Below are 11365 nucleotides of genomic sequence, written 5' to 3'. Positions count from 1 at the left end.
AAGGGTGTTGTTTCCCTAATTTCTCTCTATGCCTGTTTGTCTTTCATATACTGGAGGGTAAACCATACAATGGAAAAAAAGATAGCATCCTCAACAAATGATGCTGGTCTAACTGAATATCTACATGTAGAAAAATGCAAATAAATCCATATTTATCACCCTGCACAAAACTAAAGTCCAACTGCATCAAAGACCTCAACATAAAACCAGACACACTAAATCGTTTAGAAGAAAAAGTTGGGATGAGCCTAGAAATCATTGGCACAGGAGACAGCTTCCTGAACAGAACACCAACAGCTCAGGCTCTAAGATCAACAATCAATAAATGGGACCTTATGAAACTGAAAAGCTTCTGTAAAGCAAAGGACACTGTCATCAGAACAAAACAATGACCTACAGACTGAGAAAGGATCTTCAGCAACCCCATATCTGACAGAGGGCTAATAATCAGACTATATAAAGAACTCAAGAAGTTAAAATGCAACAAATCAAGTAATCCAATTAAAAAATGGGGAACAGAGCTAAACAGAGAATTCTCAATAGAGTAATATCGAATGGTAGAGAAACACTTAAAGAAATGCTCAACATTCCTAGTCATCAGGGAAATGCAAATCAAAACAACCCTGAGATTTTATCTTATACCCATCAGAATGGCTACTTTCAAAAACTCAAGAAAGAACAAATGCTGGAGAGGATGTACTCAGTTCCCCCAATGCGAAGCCATAGGCTAACAGAATTGATGCAAAAACAGGATCCATCATTCTACTGCATACAAGAAACACACCTCATCAACAAAGATAGACATTACCTCAGAGTAAAAGGCTGAAAAAGTTTTTTTCCAAGCAAACAGATGCAAAAAGCAAGATGGAGTAGCCATTCTAATATCTAATAAAACAAACTGTAAACCAAAATTAACCAAAGAGATAGAGGACACTTCATACTAATAAAAAGAAAAATACACCAACATGATGTCTCAATTCTGAACATATATGCCCCAAATGCAAGGGCACCCACATTCATAAAAGAAACATTACTAAAGATTAAATCACACATTGAACCCCACACATTAAGAGTGTGAGACACATGATTCAAGCACATTTATCCTTTACCTGATACAGAAGATCTACATATCTTTATCTTCAAGCTTTAGACTTTAGACACATGTAGGAGAACATAAGCATGGAAGAACATCCAGTACTGTCACTTTCACACTTTATTTTCTTTCATTTTTTTCTTTAAGACTGGCAGTAAAAATAGTATTTTATTCATCTCCCTCCCACCCCTGCCCCAGCAACCCCCAGTACATGATCCCCTTCACATTCTCATACCAATGCTACAATCAGAAAAAAAATAAGTTTTGGGGGGGCAGGAATAGGAGGGGGGATATGGGTAAAAACACTCAAATCACAATAGGAATTTCCCCAAACAGGTTAATTCCCCTTAGTTATCCTTTTCGACCTCATCTTTGGGTTCTAGTTTCCACTTCTGACCCCTTTCTTCTTCAACAGCTTCTTCTTTGTCTCCCTCATCTTCCACTTCCCCGTCGTTGTAACCTTCTTCATCATCCTCCTCCTCCTCTCCACTCACATCTTCTTCCTACCCTTCTTCCTCTTCATCTTCTTCTACCTCATCTTCCACTGGCTGAACATATTCATCATACTCCTCCTCATCTTCATCTTCCTCATCATCGTCCTCCATGTAGCCCTTCAACATCAGAGTCAGGGGCCTCCTTGTGCCTGTCACAGCCATCGAGGTACATGAACTGGGGCAAGAGCTTGAACACATTTTCTCAATAATCATTCAGGTTGGTCACCTCACAGTTAAACAGGTGTAGGCTTTTGAGATTCTCTAACTTCTTCAGCGGCTCTATTATGCTGAGGTCTTTTATTTTGTTGCCACTTGAATTTAGATGCTTAAGGTTCGGACATTTTTATGCCAATACTTCCAGGTCCTCTGAGATTCTGTTAACACTTAATTCAAACTTCTTGAGTATGTTTGATTTTGGTAAGTTTGAAATGGAGGGGAGGCCTCCATTGTACTTAAGAATTCCAGTTCTTCAAATTTAAATATGAGGCCTTTGATTTTTGCCTTCAATTGACCAACAGATGTTCCAGGACAAGTTCTTTCACCTGATTGCCATGGAGGCAGGACCTGCAGTTCCTGTGTGGTGAGCCAATTGAAAGAACCTTTCATTCTTTGGTCATCATTGCATTCCACCAGAATATTTTTTCTAGAAACCAATATGACTAATACACAAGAAAATGAGAACAGAGTCCTTCAGTTGTACCACTATTTTTCTGTTTTTATTATTTATAATTTTTTTCACTTTGTATCTCAGTTGTAGACCACTCCCTCATCTCCTCCTAGTCCCAATCCCTCTTCCTTCCCTTTCCCTCCCTCCAAGTCCACTGATACAGGAAGTCCTCCTCCCCTACTGACTGACCCTAGCCTATCAGGTCCTAATAGAACTTCCTGGATCCTTTTCCTCTGTGGCCTGGTAAGGCCACATCACCAGGAGCAAGTGATCAAAGAGCAGGCAACTAAGTTCATGACAAAGGGAGCCCCTGCTCCCCTTAGGTATGTGGGTTTCTTTTTGGATCTCTGATTCTATTCTATTGATCTGCCTATCTTGTTTTTGTGACGATAGTATATGATTTTTATTGGTATTGCTCTATAGGCTTGCTATATATTGTCTTTATTATGTTTACGTATGTGCCTTGTATCTCTGATTACTCCAAGACTTTAAACATGAATGTGTGTTCATGCTTTTTGAGCAGCTAAGGAGATAATCATGTGGTTTTGCTTTTCTTTTAGTTTGTTTATATGGTGGATTACTTTGATAGATTTCTGTATATTGATCCATCCTTGCATACCTTGGATGAAGCCTATTTGGTCATAGTGGATAATGTCTTTGATGTGGTCTTGGATTTGGTTTGCAAGTATTTTATTGAGCATTTTTCATCAATTTTGATAAGGAAAATTTGTCTGAAATTCTCTTTCTTTGTTGGGTCTTTGTGAGGTTTTAGGTATCCAGGTGACTATGGCTTCATAGAATTATTTTGGTAATGTTCCTTCTGTTTCTATTTTGTAGAATAGTTTAAAGAGTATTGGTATTGGCTCTTCTTTGAATATCTGTTAGAATTCTGCTCTGAAACTTTTTTTGGATGAGAGGCTTTTGTTAACTGCTTCTATTTCGTTACAGGATATAGGACTATTTAATTTATTTACCTGATCTTGATTCAGCTTTGGTAAGTGGAATCAATCAAGAAAATTGTCAGAGCTTAAAGGGCTCCTAGATAAAGGCAACCAGTACATAGCCTTTCTGAAGGGCAAAAGATCTGAAACTCCAAAACTGGTGAGTGGATGGGCAGCTGAAGCCAGAGTATCAACTTGAGGCTTCCCAGGCTGGAGGGGACAATAGGAGAACTGGGACAGTTTGGATCCAGCCCCCCACTCCTGTGGACATCTCCAGCATCTGAGAATGGCAAACTATCAGCTGCACCTTTGGGCTGGGAATGCATAACCCCAGATATGGGGCCCCTCCTTACTCTAACAGCCAAAAGGGGACCCAAATCTGAGAGTAGAAAACTGTCGCCTGTGAGTAAGTTCACGGGCCCTCTGTGCTTTCCATACAAGAATACTAGTGAGTGCTTCTGTGAGAGAGCTCTTACAGAGTCCCAGGTCTAGGGTTCCTCCACACTAGCAGCCAGACATCAGATCTTTTCCACCCACGCCCCTGCTGTGGGCAACATAAGGATCTCTGAGAAAGCATTCTTAACTTTAAAGCTCCTGGACTCCCATTGAAGTCCAGCCAAAAAATTCCTGGAGCAAAGATGGTACAGGTCAGGCAGATGTGAGCACTTGGAGCACAATACCTAGACATGCCTGTAGGCCACTTGCACATGCACACTGTGCTCGCCTGTGCAACCCATGTCTGCACCACAACCTGCACTTGCTGTGCTTCTTCCTCACACTCCACCCTTCCAGGCAGGTACACCTCTTAGCTCACTACTGTACTTGTGCACTTGCCCCTGTGTCTTCCTCCCTTAGCTGCATCTAAAATACCAAAACCCACTCTCGAACCAGTGGACTTCTCTTATCTTCCTGAAGAATAAATACTCCAGACTTCTGAGACCGACTGACCCAGTCTACATGTAGTACAAGATCCAGGAACAGACAGCAAAGGCTACTGACCATCAGATAGCTAAAAGAAGGCTAACATCTAACAAAAATCAGGACACCATGGCTTCACTAGCAACCATGAAAAGCAATGGATATTTTAACTCATCAGAAACACAGGAAAATTATTTTAAAGCTATGCTTATCGAGTTATTAGAGGCATATAAAAAGGAAACAAACAAAACTGTCAAAGAATAGGCCACACAAAGAGAGGCACAGAAAGAGAAAATGAATAAAAAAGTAGATGCCATCATGGAAAGACAGGAATCCATATTCAACAGATAAAAGAAATGGTGCAAGACATGGAAACAGAATTAGAATCAATAAAGAAAACACAAACAGAGAAAATCCTGGAGCTGGAGAACTTAGAGAAAAGATCAGAAACCACAAATGTAAGCATCACCAACAGAATACAAGAGATGGAAGAGAGAATCTCAGGCGCAGAAGGTACACTTGCTGAAAATGATACATTTTTTTAAAGAAAAAATAAAATCAGAAAAGTTCTAGTACAAAATATCCAAGAAATCAAGGACAACATGAAAAGATGAAATCTAGAAATAAAGAATAAATAGAAAAAAAAGAAGATTCCAGGTTCCAAGGTGCAGGAAATACTTTCAAGAAAATCATAGAAGAAATTTTTCTCAACTTAAAGAAAGATGTCCATAAATGTACAAGAGACGTACAGAAAACCAAATAGACTAGACCAGAAAAGAAACTCCTCACACCACATAATAGTCAAAACACTAAATCTACAGAACAAAGAAAAATATTAAAAGCAGCAAGGGAAAAAAGCCAAGTGACATACAAAAGGTGGACCTATCAGAATCACACCAGACTTATTAACAGAAACAGTGAAATCCAGAAGGGCCCGGACAGATGTCAAGCAGATTCTAAGAGAACACATATGTCAAACCAAAGTACTATACCAAGTAGAGCTTTTAATTAACATACATGAAGAAAACAAAATGCCAAAACTAAATTTAAACAATACCTCACAGCAACCCAGCCCTACAGAAGATACTAGAAGAAAAATTCCAATCTAACAAAACCAACTACAGCCAAGAAAACACAGGACATATATAACTTCACAACAAAAAAATCAAAAGAAAAGAAGCACACAAACACATCACCAACAACATAATAAAAAGAACTCACATCCATTGGTCACCATTATCTATCAACATTGATGGTCTCAACTCTCCAGTAAAAAGACACAGCCTAAAATAATGTTTGCAGAAACAGGATCCAACATTCTGCTGCATTCAAGAAACACACCTTTGCAACAATAAAAGACACTACCTCAGAGTAAAGGGCTGGAAAGAGGTTTTTCAAGCAAACAGACCCAGAAAACAAGCTGGGGTAGTTATCATAATATCTTTTTGTAAGTGTGTGTGTTTTCACTATTTTATGTTATTTTGTATATTAATTACGATTTATTCATTTTTTTATCCCAGCTGTAGCCTCCTACCTCATTACCTCCCAATCGCACCCTCCCTTCCTCATCTACTCCCATGTCCCTCTCCAAGTCCACTGATAGGGGAGGTCCTCCTCACCTTCCATCTGACCCTAGCTTATTAGCTCTCATCAGGACTGGCTGCACTGTCTTCCTATGTGGCCTGGCAAGGCTGTTCCCCCCCTCAGTGGAGGGTGGTCAAAGAGCCGGCCACTGAGTTCATGTCACAAACAGTCCCTGTTCCCCTTACTAGGGAACCCACATGGATACTGGGCTGCCATAGGCTACATCTGAACAGGGGTTCTAGGTTATATTCATGAATGGTCCTTGGTTGGAGTATCAGTCTCAGAAAGGACCTATGTTCTCAGATATTTTGGTTCTGTTGTTCTCCTTGTGGAGTTCCTGTCCTCCCCAGGTCTTACTATCTCCCCCTTCTTCCGTAAGATTCCCTGCACTCTGTCCAAAGTTTGCTTATGAGTCTCAGCATCTGCTTTGATACACTGCTAGGTAGAGATATTCAGAGGCTCTCTGTGGTAGGCTTCTGTCCAGTTTAATGTTTTCTCCTTCCAATGTCCATCCCAATTGTCTTTCTAAGTGGGGATTGATCCTCTTACCCAGGATCCACCTTCTTGCTTAGCTTCTTTAGGTGTACAGATTTTAGTATGTTTATTCTATATTATATTTCTCATATAAGTGAGTATATACCATGTGTGTCTTTTTGCTTCTGGGATACCTCACTCAGGATGATCTTTTCTAGATCCCACCATTTGCCTGCAAATTTCATGATTTCCTTGTTTTCAGTTGCTGAGTAGTATTCCATGGTGTAAATGTACTACAGTTTCTGTAACCATTCCTCTGTTGAGGGACATCTGGGCTGTTTCCAGGTTCTGGCTATTGTGAATAAAGCTGCTATGAACATGGTTGAGCAAATGTCCTTGTTGTGTACTTGATCACATTTTGGATATATGCCTAGGAATGCTATAGCTGGATCTTGAGGAAACACTATTCCTAATTGTCTGAGAATTCACCAGATTGATTTCCAAAGGGGTTGTTCAAGTTGACATTCATACCAGCAATAAAGGAAGGTTCCCCCTTCTCCATATCCTCTCCAGAATGCATTGTCCCTCGAGTTTTTGATCTTAGCCGTTCTGATGGGTGAAAGGTTAAATCTTAGGGTCGTTTTGATTTGCATTACCCTGATGATAAAGATATTGAGAATTTCTGTGTTTCTCTGCCTTTTGATATTCTACTACAGAGAATTCTCTGTTTAGCTCTGTTCCCTATTTTTTAATTGGATTTTACTTGATTTGTTGCTGTTTAACTTCTTCAGTTCTTTATATATACTGGATATTAGCCCTCTCAGATAGAGGATTGATGAAATTCTTTCCCAATCTGTAGGCATTCATTTTGTTTTGATGACAGTGTCCTTTGCTTTACTGAAGCTTTTCAGTTTCATGAGGTCCCATTTATTTATTGTTGCTCTTAGAGCCTGTGCTGTTGGTGTTCTGTTCAGGAAGTTGTCTCCTGTGCCAATGAGTTCATGGCTCTTTCCCACTTTTTCTTCTAACAGGTTTAGTGTGTTTGGATTTATGTTGAGGTCTTTGATCCACTTGTACTTTAGTTTTGTGCAGGGTGATGAATATGGATCTATTTGTGTTTTTCTACATGTAGACGTCCAGTAAGACCAGTGCCATTTGTTGAAGATGCTGTCTTCATTCCATTGTATGGTCTCAGCTTCTTTGTCAAATATCAAGTATCCATATGTGTGTGTGTGTGTGTGTGTGTGTGTGTGTGTGTGTGTGTGTGTTTATTTCTGGATCCTCTATTCAATTCCATTGATCCACCATTCTGTTTCCATGCCACTACCATGTAATTTTTATTACTATTGCTCTGTAGTAGAGCTTGAGATCAGGGATGGAGATACCTTGATGTGAACTGCTGTTGTACAGAATCTTTTTGGCAATTCTGGTTTTTTTTTTTTTTTTTTGTTCTTCCATATGAAGTTGAGAATTTTTCTTTCAAGGTCTGTAAAGAATTGTGTGGTATTTTGATGGAATTGCATTGAATCTTTAGATTGCTTTTGGCAGAATAGCCATTTTCGCTATGTTAATCATACTGATCCATGAGCGTGTGGGAGATCTTTATCCAACATCAAACTAAACGGAGAGAAACTTAAATCAATCCCACTGAAATCAGGGATAAGGCAAGGCTGCTCATTCTCTCCATATCTATTCAACATAGTACTTGAAGTCCTAGCTAGAGCAATAAGATTACTAAAGGAGAACAAGGGGATACAACCAGAATGGAAGAAGTCCAAGTAACACTATTTGCAGATGATATGATAGTATACATTAGTACCCCCAAAAATTCAACCAGAGAACTTTGAGCTGATAAACACCTTCAGTAAAGTGGCTGGATACAAAATTAACTCAAGAAAAAAAAAAGAAAAGAAAAAACAGTATCCCTCCTGTGTACCAAAGACAAAATGACTGAGAGAGAAATTACGGAAACAATACCCTTCACAATAGCCACTAATACCATAAAGTTCCTTGGTGTGACTCTAACCAAGGAAGTGAAAGACTTGTTTAAGTGTCTGAAGAAAGAAACTGAAGAAGATATCAAAAGATGGAAAGATCTCCTGTGTTCCTACTATTCTTAAGTTTGATTATTTCATGGTGTCCTAGATTTCTTAAGATTTTATATCAATAACTTTATTGATTTAACATTTTCTTTGACTGGTGTATTGAATTTTTTAATCTTATCATCTATGCCTGACATTTTCTCTTCCATTTCTTGTATTCCATTGGTAACACATGCGTCTTTAGTTAATTTTCTTTTCCCTAGTTTCCCATCTCCAGAATTTCCTCAGTTTGTGAATTTTTTTAATTGCTTCTATTTCCATTTTCAGGTCTTGAACATTTTTATTCATTTCATTTCATTCACCTGTTTAATTGTATTTTTCTGTATTTCTTTATGGGATTTATTCATTTTCTCTTTAAAGGCCTCTATCATTTTTATAAGATTGGATTTTAGGTCATCTTCCTGTGCTTCAGCTGTGTTATGGTACCCAGGGCTTGTTGTGGTGGTACAGTTGAGTTCTAGTGGTGCCATATTTTTGTTTTTTGTTGATTATGTTCTTATGCTGGCCTTTAGCCATCTGGTTGTTCCTGGTGTTTGCTGGATGTTCTTGATGCAGGCAGGACTCCTTGGGGAGGCAGGCAGAGCCTTGGGCCTGACATGGAACTCAGGGAATAGCAAGCTGCTCACCTCTGCTGACTGTGCCCCAGAAGGGTTTGAATGTTCCTGGGGTCCCACAGGCTTCCTCAGAAAGCAAGGCAGAGCTGTAAACCTGATGGTGGAGCTCAGGGGACAGAGCACAATTCACCTCTGCTGGCTGTGCCCCAAGTGGACTCAGCAGGCAGGGGATTGGCAGGGGGTGATCTAACCTGGATATTCCTGGGTCTCAGCAGGCCTTCTCTGGAAGGCAGGTGATAGACTTTATAGGGACTTTCAAATTCTAACTCAAGAGAATCATGGGTTCTGTGGGCAGCCAACTTGTAACAGGGGGCATTGACAGGAAGTTGTGTGTGCAAGCTACGCATGAGGTCAAAAAGAGTCAACTCTCTGGTTACTTAATGGTACCCCCACACCAGCTCAAGATTCAACCACAGAGCAGCTTTCTACAAACAAATTTTCAAGAGGAAAATTCTAGGACATAATCACAATCAGATCAAAGAAATGTCCAATACCTGGGATCTATTCACAAACTTCTTGGCTCCTGCAAAGGACTTCGGCCACTTTTCTTACTCTTCTATATTATCTTCACTGGATAGCTCTTCAGCTGTTTGCAAGATGTCTGCTCCTTCTTATCTCTGAGTGATAACAGCTGAGTTTTTTTTTTTTAATTTACAAGATGGTGGTTGCTAATTATCAAACCCACACCCAAGATTCTCCTATCACTAAGTATATCTGCTGCTTTCTCATCAGGTATTTAGACTACCAATATGCAATTTGTTAATCAACTAAATATATATATGGAAGAAGTTATTCTTCCCAATGTTCTATATACTACTCCCATTCTCCATTCCATTTGTTTTGAAATGATGATTTTGTAAATCTTTATTTATTGAAAATAGTTTTCCATTTGACAAAGTCCAACACCCATTCATGTTTAAAGTCTTGGAGAGATCAGGGATACAAGGCACATACTTAAACATTGTAAAGACAATATACAGTAAGCCTATAGCCAACATCAAACTCAATGGAGAGAAACTTAAATCAATCCCACTGAAATCAGGGGCAAGACAAGGCTGCCCACTCTCTCCATATCTCTTAAACATAGTACTTGAAGTCCTAGCCAGAGCAATAAAACAACTAAAGGAGATCAAGGCGATACAAATTGGAAAGGAAGAGGTCAAAAGTGTCACTATTTGCAGATGATATGATAGTATACATGAGCGACCTCAAAAATTCAATCAGAGAACTTCTTCAGCTGATAAACACTTTCAGCAAAGTGGCAGGATACAAAATCAACTCAAAAAAATCAGAAGCCCTCCTGTATACCAAAGACAAAAGGGCTGAGAAAGAAATTAAGGAAACAATAGCCTTCACAATAGCCACTAATAACATAAATTACCTTGGGGTGACACTAACCAAGCAAATGAAAGACCTGTTTGAGAAAAACTTCAAGTCTCTGAAGAAAGAAATTGAGAAGATTATCAGAAGATGGAAAGATGTCCCGTGCTCATGGATTGGTAGGATTAACATTGTGAAAATTGCCATCCTGCCAAAAGCAATCTACAGATTCATTGCAATTCACATCAAAATACCAACTCAATTCTGTATAGACCTTGAAAAAAAGATTCTCAACTTCATATGGAATATCAAGAAACTCAGATTTGCGAAAACATTCCTCTACAATAAAAGATCTTCTGGATCACATTGATGGATTTCCGTATATTGAATCACCCCTGCATACCTGGGATGAAGTCTACTTGGTCATAGTGGATAATATCTTTGATGTGTTCTTGTATTAGGTTTGCAAGTATTTTGTTAAGTATTTTTGCATCAATGTTCATAAGGGAGAGTGGCCTGAAATTCTCTTTCTTTGTTGAGTCTTTGTGAGGTTTAGGTACCAAGGTGACTGTGGCTTCATAGAATGAGTTTGGTAATATTCCTTCTGTTTCTATTTTGTGGAATAGTTTGAAGAGAATTGGAGTTAGCTCTTCTTTGAAGGTCTGGTAGAATTCTGCGCTGAAGCCATCTGGTCCTGGGCTTTTTTTGGATGGGAGACTTTTGATGACTGCTTCTATTTCTTTGGGGAATATAAGACTATTTAATTGATTTACCTGTTCCTGATTCAGCTTTGGTAAGTCAAATCAATCAAGAAAATTGTCCATTTCGTTTAGATTTTCAAATTTTGTGGCATATAGACTTTTGAAGTAAGTCCTAATGATTGTTTAGATTTCCTCAGTGTCTGTAGTTATGTCCCCCTTTTCATTTCTGATTTTGTTGATTTGGGTGGTGTCTCTCTGCCTTTTAGTTAGCTTGGCTAAGGGTTTGTCGATCTTGTTGATTTTCTCAAAGAACCAGCTCTTGGTTTCATTGATTCTTTGAATTATTTTATTTGTTTCTAATTGATTGATTTCAGCCCTGAGTTTGATTATTTCCAGCCGTCTACTCCTTTTTGGTGTGTCTGCTTCTTCTTTTTCTAAGGTTTTAAAGTGAGCCATT

General features: G+C 39.0%; 1 pseudogene; it reads right to left on the bottom strand.

Annotated features, from left to right (window-relative positions):
• Window positions 1-1440: 1440 nt before the first annotated feature.
• Window positions 1441-2160, bottom strand: LOC129676880 (acidic leucine-rich nuclear phosphoprotein 32 family member A-like; annotated as a pseudogene).
• Window positions 2161-11365: the final 9205 nt, after the last annotated feature.

Source organism: Psammomys obesus, unplaced genomic scaffold, assembly GCF_907164565.1.
Source record: "Psammomys obesus unplaced genomic scaffold, mPsaObe1.curated_primary_1811, whole genome shotgun sequence".
Taxonomy (NCBI): Eukaryota; Metazoa; Chordata; class Mammalia; order Rodentia; family Muridae; genus Psammomys; species Psammomys obesus.
Note: the sequence above shows the minus strand (reverse complement) of the source record. Positions and strands in the feature narration are given on the sequence as shown.